At 43.5% G+C, this 10440-nt stretch overlaps 1 pseudogene across 1 annotated transcript; it reads left to right on the top strand.

The window, feature by feature from the left end:
• Positions 1-3283: 3283 nt before the first annotated feature.
• Positions 3284-4036, top strand: LOC309958884 (large ribosomal subunit protein uL30m-like; annotated as a pseudogene). The gene is made up of 2 exons: positions 3284-3777; positions 3905-4036. The product of its transcript is annotated as a large ribosomal subunit protein uL30m-like (transcript).
• Positions 4037-10440: the final 6404 nt, after the last annotated feature.

Genomic DNA, 10440 nt, shown 5'->3' with positions numbered 1-10440 from the left:
TGGAGGGCCCCAGTGTATACATCCAGGGGGCTCAGGGATGAGAGGTCTCCGTGGGAGAGGACTTGGGTCATCCTTGGGCCTTTTGGCAATGGAAACATCTGCAGATCCAGCAGGGGGTTATTCAGGGCCAACTCAGGAATTTAAAATCCCTGCAAGCTTCTGGGGCTGGTCACTGGGATTCACACTCCCCCAAGCATCTCTCAGGGCACAGAATCAAGCTGTCTCTCTACTCGTTCCTCCCTTGCCCTGGGCTTAGCCCAACCCACCCACAGTTGGCACCTTGCCAGAAGGGAGCAATGCCTTCTGGGGGAGCCAGGTCCTCAGGCCACAGTCCAGGCTCGGGAGGCGGTGGGAGGGCAGCCCAGGGTGTAAGTCCCAGGCCTGGGCATGGGCACAGAGCCAGCGAGCTCACTTAGAGAGCAGTGGACAGGGAGGGCCAGCTGCTTGAGGAAAGACCTCAGGCAGCCTCCAGACCTTGGCAGGGAGGAGGCTGTGCCTAGAGGCTTCATCCAAACACAGTTCGTTTCATGGAGTCACCAATTTCCGAGTCTCCACATCCTTATGAGACCATGTGATTGTGTCACAAAAGCCCCATCCAGAAAGCTAAGCCCCAGGCCAGATCTACTCCTCATTCTGCTGATGTGTGAATTTAAACATATCTCTTGACACCTGAAAAATGGAAAGAACACTTTATAATCTAATAAAGATCAGAATATAGAAGTCACGTAAGATAGAAGTCACGTATTTGAGCTGTTAATTCAGACAGTCTCATTCACTTCTTGGGTATGTGACTTTGGATGAGTTACTTAATCTTAGTTTCCTAGTCCGCAAAATGGAAATAATGAAATGCATACTCTATAGAAGAGTTGTGAGGATAAATGAGAACATGTATATAAACAGATTTGGCCCCTGGCACTTCAGTGCTCAATAACTGTGAGCATTTAAAAAAAAGTACTATTAATTTAACTTCCTGGAAACAAAATAAAACCACAGGAATGGTAATGTTCTTGGGACACTGTATATTACTGTGAGGAATTATGAGTCCCTATATACAAGGATGTAAATGAAATTCAGAAATGTTACCAGATTTGGCCAAGCTGCATAGCCAGGCATCACTGGTTTGGGAAATGAACTCACATCAGAGATTATAAGAAAATGGCTCCCCAGCTGACCTTACTAAAGGAAAGTTTATTTGCTGGGGAGGGAGGAGGGCAGGTGGAAGAGGGCAGGAAAGGGAGGGATGCTCTCGATGAGGCCATTCCATGACCGTGTAGGTGTAGTTAGAGCTTACAGGAGGATGAGGCCTCCAGAATGTACCTTTGCCAGGCACCCAATAGCCCACCCTTGCACAAGGCCACTGCCTAAGGGAAGAAGGACTGCTACAAATTGGGAGGAATTAGTTTTCCAGATTTGGACTGTATCCCAGCCAGTGGAGGCTAGTGGGAAAAGCAACTGCACTGAAGGCAGAGAATCCTAAATTCAAGTCCTCTCTTAGCCACTTCCTCACTGACCTTGGACAGCTTAACCTCTTCAAACCTCTGTTTCCCCAGGCTTTAAAGTTGTAGATAATAAATGCCTGTGTCTCTGGTTTTCTGTAAGGATTAAAAGAAGTAAGTAGTAGGTGCCTTCCTTCTCCTCCCGATTCACCTCAGTGACATAGGCTAGTGGACAGATCTTGGCAAATAAGAGAGCTCTCCCCCATTGCTAATGGCCTGATGGCTGAGTACTAGATGCCGGGAGACACGGGGTCAACTTCAGTCCCCGTGAAGATGGCAGAGTGAACAGAGGCAGGAAGCCCTGCCCCCTCAACATTAGAAATACCAAGCTAAATATTATTTTTAATTTTTCACAAAATGTATTGGCTGAAAATCAGGAAAGAAAATCTCCAGTTGCCAGGAATGAAGAGAGAAGACGAAATTCTTTAGATGTAGCATGTCTCACAAGGGGAGGGGAATTGCAGGCTTGGGTCTGCCTGAGGAACTGTGGAAGCCGTGGCTGCCCAGAACAACGATGTCAGGACTGTATAAAATCCTCAGTCCACAGAGGGTCATTTTATCTGGCATGCTACTCTGACAGAAGCAGGAAAGTAGACTGTAGAGGATTAATCCTGAAATAGCCAGAAAATTCCTTTACCCAGAATTCCACACTCTGCTGTTTTCATTTAGTCGAGGTTTTACCATGTATATCAGGAAATGATTGTGCTGACTTTTCCTTTTATCCATAATCACACAGCGTGTTTCGCCATTTTTCTTTTCTGTATTTCTCAGCTCCTTTGGAAAGGAATAAGAGACCCGCCCCAGGCAAGAATGCAATAATCTGACTATGGTTTTAAGGGACCATGAGGTTCTTTCCAGTGCACCATTAAAAACTATTTACAGGAGGAAGAACGGAGACTAGGATGTTTGGGATGGAGGGCATAAGTGAGAGTCAGAGAGGGAAGGTGGAAGGGGGTAGATGGCAGTTTGGTGTGGAGGAAGGTTGTTCAAAAGAGGGAAATGCCTGGGGTTCAGGTGAGCAGAGGACACTAGAAAGGGCTCCATTTGAGCCACCTGGATTTGCCAGTCCTCACAGGATCTGAGGACAGAATGATGTGATCTGAGCCCTGAAGGGAAGAGAATTAGAGTTAGCAAAAAGCTCTGTAGCTGCCCAGGAAATGGATGATTATTAGGGCCATGTGGGTTTAAGATGCTAAAGAAAGACTCACTCAGAATATATTCCTACAGAGGAGAAGACGGCAAATGCTTTCTTATAAAAGAACATTGCTTTTAGATTCATAAAAATGCCCCCAATTTAAATCTCCAGCTGGTAAAAAGTTTCTGAGTCATTGATGTTGAGAGGAGAATAATGAAAGTAAAATAAAATACAGCTGTACCATTTACTAGTGGCATGGCACAAGGATGTCACTTCTTTTTTTCTGAACCCAAGTTTCTTCACCTATAAAATGGGAATGATAATAGTACCTACTTCATTAGGAACATTGTGAGAATTAAATGAAATAATGCATTTAAGTGTGTATTAAGTACAGTGATGGTTTATCATAAGCCCTGTGAATGGCTGTGGTTTGGGCAGGGCTGTTTTCCCAAGATGCCCATCAGCAGTCCTGGGACCTTAGATGACTTTACTTTGCAAGTCTGGGTTTGTAGGTATAGTGGTCAAGTGTATAAGAGCTATAGTTTAGACAGTTTGAGATTGGATCCCAAGTCTGCCATTTTCCAAAGGAGTGAGTTGGGATTATGTATCCTCAGTGAGCCTCATTTTTTTTTATATATACAAAATGGGGGTGATGACAGTACCTACCTTAGCAAACTCTCAAAAGGTGGTTACTATTGTTAGTATTACAAAGGCAAGGTCCTTCTTTTGCTTGGCTTTCCCTCAGTGGCCTATAAAGAGAATAATCACCATATTCACTGCAGGGATTTTGCACTCGGTAGGTCAGCGGCCAGCAGGCAGACTGCAAACAGTGACAAAAGGTATAGAGCCTCTCATCTGTACAGATTTGATTCATCACAAATTTACCAGGTCAAGAATTCCAGATAAAGTTTTTCAGCCTTCACCTGCAGACCATGAAAAATATGGTGGGGATCCAAAGCACCTTCATAAACTGCATATTGTTACCAGAATAAGAACTAGGAAAAGACATCCATTTGGGAAAAAGGTTACAATAAAGATGCTTGGATTAGAAAAAGCACCTATTCCTCAGGTTCACAAGAATATCCCTTCAGTGAAGGCAAAAAAGAAAGTGGTTGAACATTTGAAAAGAATCAAGTCCCCCTTGAGGTGATGGATTCATGGGTGTATACGTATGTCAGACTTAGCACCATATGCTTTTCAAGTGTGTGCATTTTGTTGTATGTCTATTATACCTCAATAAAGCTGTTAGAAACAAACAGACAAACAAAAAAAGAATCAAGTCCCTGAAGTTGCCACAAGGACTCGCAGCAAAGGAGGACATGCGTAATGCCTGCCTCATGAACACTGGAGAATTAGTAGTGCATGGCATCTAAACCCTGTGGACCAGGGAGCAATTAAGTCCTAATGCCAGAGCATTTCAGATTAAAAAATGCAAATCATCTTTGTTTAAAGATGGTGAGAAAGTGTTTCTATTAAAATATATTTTAAATACACACACACACACACACACACAAAAGGCAAGTTCCCGATTGGTTTACCTTCCCTTTGCAGATCTGAGCTCTTGATGTACTCTAGGTCAGACCCAAGTGGTTGTCCTTTTCTTACTGTCATTTGTACCTTTCCTCCAGCCATTATGAAAGAAAGCACCATGAGGATCATATACCCATCAAAGCCATATCCTATACTAGGGACCCCATCTGAGCAAATTTCAGGTTCTAATATTCAAATGACACTGCCACAGCTGCTGCCTCTGAATCACCACACAATTCCTCATCGTTACAGGGACAGCCCAAATATTGGCAGAAGAAATCAGAATTAATATTATTAGAGCCAACAAGAAGGAAGCCCGAAATTACCTAAGGGTAAAAATCAGCCTGCAGTAAACAATCCTAGCTAACTGTTCAGAAAGAGAAACTTCCATCTCCATGCCCACTTCTATCCCTTTCGAAATCTGTTTCAGAATGACAGAGACAAAAATGTAGATTAGAAGTCAAATAAGTGGCAAGTGAGTCAAAATATTTAAAGGGAAGGAATCTCTGATTCATGTGCCTTTGATTGCAGCTTGTAATTGCTCCTTTCATGTTTAATGGGCTTCCCTGGGCAAGGCTGGGAAACTATGCAACAGCCGCATTCCGGGTCCCCCTGGTGTCACGTGCCTGTAGCTGTACCAGGGTCCAGCCTCATCCATGGGGCATCAGAGGCAGAGGAAGAAGCATGAGAATGTTGGCGGGAATGTATGGAATGTTGAACTATTAAAGCCTGGGAACAGGGAAGTTCAGAACCCAGATGGTAAGGGAGGACAGACCTAGTGTCAGCTTAGACAAGTGATGGACCTCTCTAAGGCCAAGGCTCCCCACCTATGAAATCTCATGGGGCTCTTGATAGCATTAAATTAGAGCATGGATATAAACCATCTATCACAGGGCCTGCCACACAGCAAGTGCTCTGTGACTTACTCATTCAACATGTGTTCAGCCAACAAATAAATAGTGCCTGATAATTTGAATAGAAATCTCAGGCCCAGAGGAGGCAGATGCCTGCCCAAGGTTACTCACACAGTCATTAGAACTCAGGCATCCAACTCCCAGGCCAGTGCTCTTTCCCTGGCCAGAGCAGTCGAGTCTCAATCATTCCTCCAACTCTTGGCTGGCCTAGTCCCAGGGAATCAAGCCTGCCCTGTTTTGGAGGTATTCACCAACAGAGCATGATTTGGCACTTTGAGACCCCCAAGTGCCCCAGGAGGCCTCCCTAATGGATTTTCCTCCCTTCTGATCTGAAGTTCCCCATTCTATCTGGGTTAGGCAACGGAGCAGAAAGGGACTAACAATTCCTCAATTCCGTTATGTTTCAAATACTATTCTTGGCATGTTAAACATATCTTCTTGTTTATTCCTCATAAGAGCTCTGTGAGGTATTTTTGTCCCCGGTCTGCAGGTGAAAAAACAGGTCCAGAGATGCTATGTGACTATTTGGGTCAAATTGCATCTTCCCCCAAAACACACGTTGAAGCCCTAACTCCCAGTACCCCAGAATGTGACCTTATTTGGAAAGCGTCATTGGGAATATAAGCAGGTAAGTAAGATGAGGTCATCAGAGTGGGCCCTAATCCAATATGACTGGTATCCTTATAAAAAGGGGAAGTTTGGACATAGAGTCATGCCCAGAGGGAAAGCACCACGTAAAGATGAAGGCAGAGAGTGGGGTGAAGCATCTACAAGCCTAGGAATGCCAAAGATTGCCAGCAAACCACCAGAAGCTGGGGGAGAGGCATGGAACAGATTCTTTCTCACAACCCTCAGAAAGAACCAACTCTGCCAACACCTTGATCTCAGACTTCTAGCCTCCAGAACTGTGACGTAATAAAGTTCTCTTGTTTAAGCCACTGGTTTGTGATACGTTGTTATAGTGGCTGTGGCAAATTAGTGACTGTGGATCCACACATGACCACTTGGTTGTTCAAGTCAGAAATGTGGGTGTCATTATTGATTCCTTCCCTTCCCTTCCGCTCCAATCTGGTCCATCACCAAATCCTACTGATGCTTTTCCTCCTTAATATTTCTGATTCATCACCTCTTTCCATCTCCATTGCCATTTCTGTCCTTCAGGCTACCATCATCTTTCAGCTGGATCATCATAACCACTTTGTATCAGGTTTCCTTAACTCTTGCCCTATCCCAGCTCAAATCCATTTTCCTCAAAATAGCCAGGGCAATCTTCATCAAATAAATCATACCTCATCACTCCCGTACTTAAAAATATTGCAGGGGCTCCCCAGTCCTCCTGGGGTACAACCTGGACTTTTTCCTAGGCCAGCAATCCTAGTCCTTATCCTAGTCCTACCTCATCTCATCCTTGATCTCTGTGTTTCATCCAGATGCACTTACTTTTAGTTATTCTCGTTCATCAGACTTGACCATCTCATGGTCTTTGCATGTGCTGGTCCTTATGCTTGAAATGCTCCCCACCCACCCGGCACCCACACTTTCTATCCTGCTAACTGCAATGTAGCCTTCAGCTTTCAACCTGCATGACTCCTCAAAGACTTTCCCTGAGCACCATCTCCCTCTAAATTACTTCTACCTTGTTATTTCTCTGACTAGGCATCATGTTCTTTTTCTTCAAAGATCTTACTATAATCTATATCTAAGTATTATTTAACGTATATACTTCCCAAGAAGACTTTATAAGAATAGAGACCTCGCGTTTTGTACACCATTGTCTCCCTAGTGCCTGATATGCAATACCTGGAATATTGTTGGCACTCAATAAATATTTCTTGAATGAATAAGTGAAAGTCATCATTGGCATTCAAAGTGGGTTCAATGTGACTCTGATGTTCTTCCAAACCAGAGCATGCAGACAATTGCCTCTTGAAGGTTATAGTTAAAATTAAATCATTATATAATTTCTGCTTCCAGTTATGGTGGAGTGCCTTGATTTAGACCAACCCTCCCATTAATCTTAATTAAAATAACTATAAAAGCTAGATTAAATTCAAAGACAAAAGAAAAAGTCTGTTTGATGGCATCAGAGAACAACCATGGCAGCCAGGACTTGAGGGCACGAGATTCCAGGGGACAGAGACTCTAAGAGAAGTGAGCCTGATATTCTGCTCTGCTTTTTACCTTAAGGAATTTGTTGCATCCTAAACTGGGTGGGAGAGAAAGGTCAAGAAACCAAGCAGAAGGCGGCTGGTCAGAAGCTAAAAAACTAACTCACACAGAGGTGGAGAGACAAAGGTGAAGTTCATAGACGTTAGAATGAGGAGTCCTCCAGTTAAGACCAAGAGTAAAGACAGATTGACAAACTGGAAGTAGACTAACCCCTACTAACTCTCAGTTGAGACCCATCTCCATTCCTGATTGGATAGGCAGGATCTGTTCTTCCTCTCACTGCTGGCCAGAAGAAAATAAAGTTTTCTCTGGAGAAAGATGACATCATCTAAAACCGCCACAATTTCTCATACACCAAGTTCCACATTTTCCTCATTGCAGCCCTAAGAAGTCTGTCATCTTCAAAGAAGACAACATGAATTCCACATAATTCTGAATCCCCTTGGACAAGCCCAGGCAGATGCCAAGGGCAGAGCACAGGGTGAAGAGAAGGATACTGGGTAGCTAGACAAAGCTGACAATTTGAAATTAACAGAGAGCTCAGCTGCCTGGAAATTCACTTTGAAAACAGAAATCTGTCTACTGTGCAGCCAGCATGTGGACATACGGAGACCCAACGCAAAGAGCACACAAAGCAAATGTCAGCAAAGGAATGATTTCCCTTTCGACCAGCAATGAAATTGGCTTCAATTATTAGAATAATGTGATATTACAGATGGAAAGACCCTTAAAATTTGTCTAAGCCAAACCTTTAAACCTTTCACTTGCATTGACTGAGGCGCTGAGATGGGAAATTATCTTCCTATGTCTGCACAGAAAATCAAGTTGGTTCTTGGACACAGATGGCTGGGCTCCACATCCAGCCAGACTTCCTCCTTGGTTCACTGTCTCAGTGAAGCTCCAAGCTCAGACTTCTCTAGCCAGCAGCCCATCAACACTGCAAACAACTTCAACAAGACTATAAATGTCATGTTAGACCTCAGATGATAAATGTGACTTCTCCCCAGCAAAGAGAGCCCAAATGGGAAAAGACAATGGGATTCCCATGGAATTAAATTCTTCCTCTCCCCAAGGACACCACAACAATTTCCCATTTATAGTGTTGTCCTAATAAATACACAGGAAGTCATAATTCACTGCTATTAGTTAAAGTAGTCATGTTGTTCTCACTTTCATAAAGTCACATTGGGCAGGATGTTTCCATCAAGTAAGCAGCTGGGCCTTTAAAAAACACAAAGCTGGCGCTTGCATCTGTGCTGTTACCTTGAAAATAGGGATGGAGCCTCAGAGTTTGGGAAAAGGGCAGCAAACGAGGTGACAGGAGGGCCAGGTTCTTGTCCTTGTTTTCGTTTCTGGTCTGGATGCTTTGGGCAGATCTCTTCAACTCAAAATAACATGAACTCCTTGTTGAGCTCTGTGCTAAGAGCTGATAAGCTTTGTCTCCTGCAACCTTCTAAGGTAGTGGCCAAGGAAATGGAGGCTCAAAGGGCTTTTGACTTGAGTAGGGCCCATTGGAACAGTTATGACAGCTGGGATTCTAACTCAATTACAGGGCATTTGGCTCTAGAACCAGAATCTTTTTTGTTGTGTTATGTTTGTTTGTTTTTACCAATGTCTTGTTGCCTTGGCTTCCTCAACTGCATGCAACCCCAGTGGCACTGAAGCCGCCATCTCTCAGACATCTAAATAACCTCAACTCAGACATCTCCCCATCCGCTGCCTGTGGCAGATCTCAATTTCTCCAAATCCTCAAGGGCATCCCTTATCATGGGCATTTTTGACTTTGGATCTGCAAGTCCTGTCTCTGTCCATCCCATACCAACATTCTCAGATGAGAAACTCAGGTCCCATGCATCCAAAAAAGAAAAAAAGGAAAGTGCAGCTAGGAATCCATGGGTGTAGTGAGTTTAAAAACAACATGAGAGGTCACGGGAGGAGTCACAGCTCACAGTTTAGCCTTGCCCTCATCCCACTCCATTGGCCAACTGTCTCTTCTCTCTCCTTCCCCCAGGACCCCAAAATGTCTTGGGTGCAGCGGTTCTGGCCCTTTCTTGAAAGCCTGGAGGTTGGCCAACATTCGTTGACTGCAGGGACTCCCTGGCCAAGCAGGTGTAGCCAACCAAGCATTGTCTCAATAATGCCAGGTTTACTTTAAACGGGAGTCTCGAGCATCTGCTGAGAACACAAATCTTTTTCTATACATTAAATGCAAAATGAAGAGGTTAAGAGACATCGAAGATGCCCAGACTGAGTTCCCTGAACCCCAGGACCATGACCTCTTTTCAAAAGCCAGATTAATACTACACATTTATCTACAGTGAAGGAACATACAATGTCAGGTGTCTTTGCTTTAAGCTAGAATTATATCAGGTCTGTGGTTTTCTCACCAAATTCTGATAACAACTGTTTATGTTTCTGGTTAATTAAAAGAGCTAAATCCTTTACTACTTAAAATTTGATCATTCACTCATTCAATAAACATTTATTGATCAATTAGTCTGTGCCAGGCTCCGGTATTCAGTGGTAAACAAGATGAAGTCACTGCCTTCAAGGTGGTGGCAGACAGTAAGTAAACAAATAAATTTGCATAATAGTGTTAGATAATGACTTGGGCACTTAGAATTCAAAGGTATATGCCTTTGTAAGCCCCCCTTTCAAATCCAGCCTGAAGAGTTCTCATCATTTTTACATATCTTCCTGCAAGGTTTTTTTTTTTAACATCTTTATTGGAGTATAATTGCTTTACAATGGTGTGTTAGTTTCTGCTTTATAACAAAGTGCATCAGCTATACATATATATATCCGCATAATATATCCCCATATCTCCTCCCTCTTGCGTCTCCCTCCCACCGTCCCTATCCCACCCCTCCAGGTGGTCACAAAGCACTGAACTGATCTCCCTGTGCTACCTGCAATGGTTTTAAGGTAGAACACATTCCAACCAAGAGTGCAAGCCTTGGTGAGAATTGGTGTCAATCTTCATTGGATTATGAACATGAAAATGTTTCTTTGGGGGATACATGACTCTATTTTTAGCAGATGCTACAGGCTGCACAGTTATAAGCTAGTTCAGTATCTATTTTGCATACAATACAGCTTGGATGTTAATTTAGACCTTGATGCCAAAGCCTCTCTCCACAGAAAAGGAAGAGGGCAGAGGAAGACAACTCAGAAAGAGCAAAGTTCCTCCAAATTC

This window comes from Leucopleurus acutus (genome assembly GCF_964270905.1).
Source record: "Leucopleurus acutus genome assembly, chromosome: 3".
In the NCBI taxonomy this organism is placed as follows: Eukaryota; Metazoa; Chordata; class Mammalia; order Artiodactyla; family Delphinidae; genus Leucopleurus; species Leucopleurus acutus.
The sequence above is the reverse complement of the archived record's forward strand: the minus strand, read 5'-3'. Positions and strand labels throughout refer to the sequence as shown.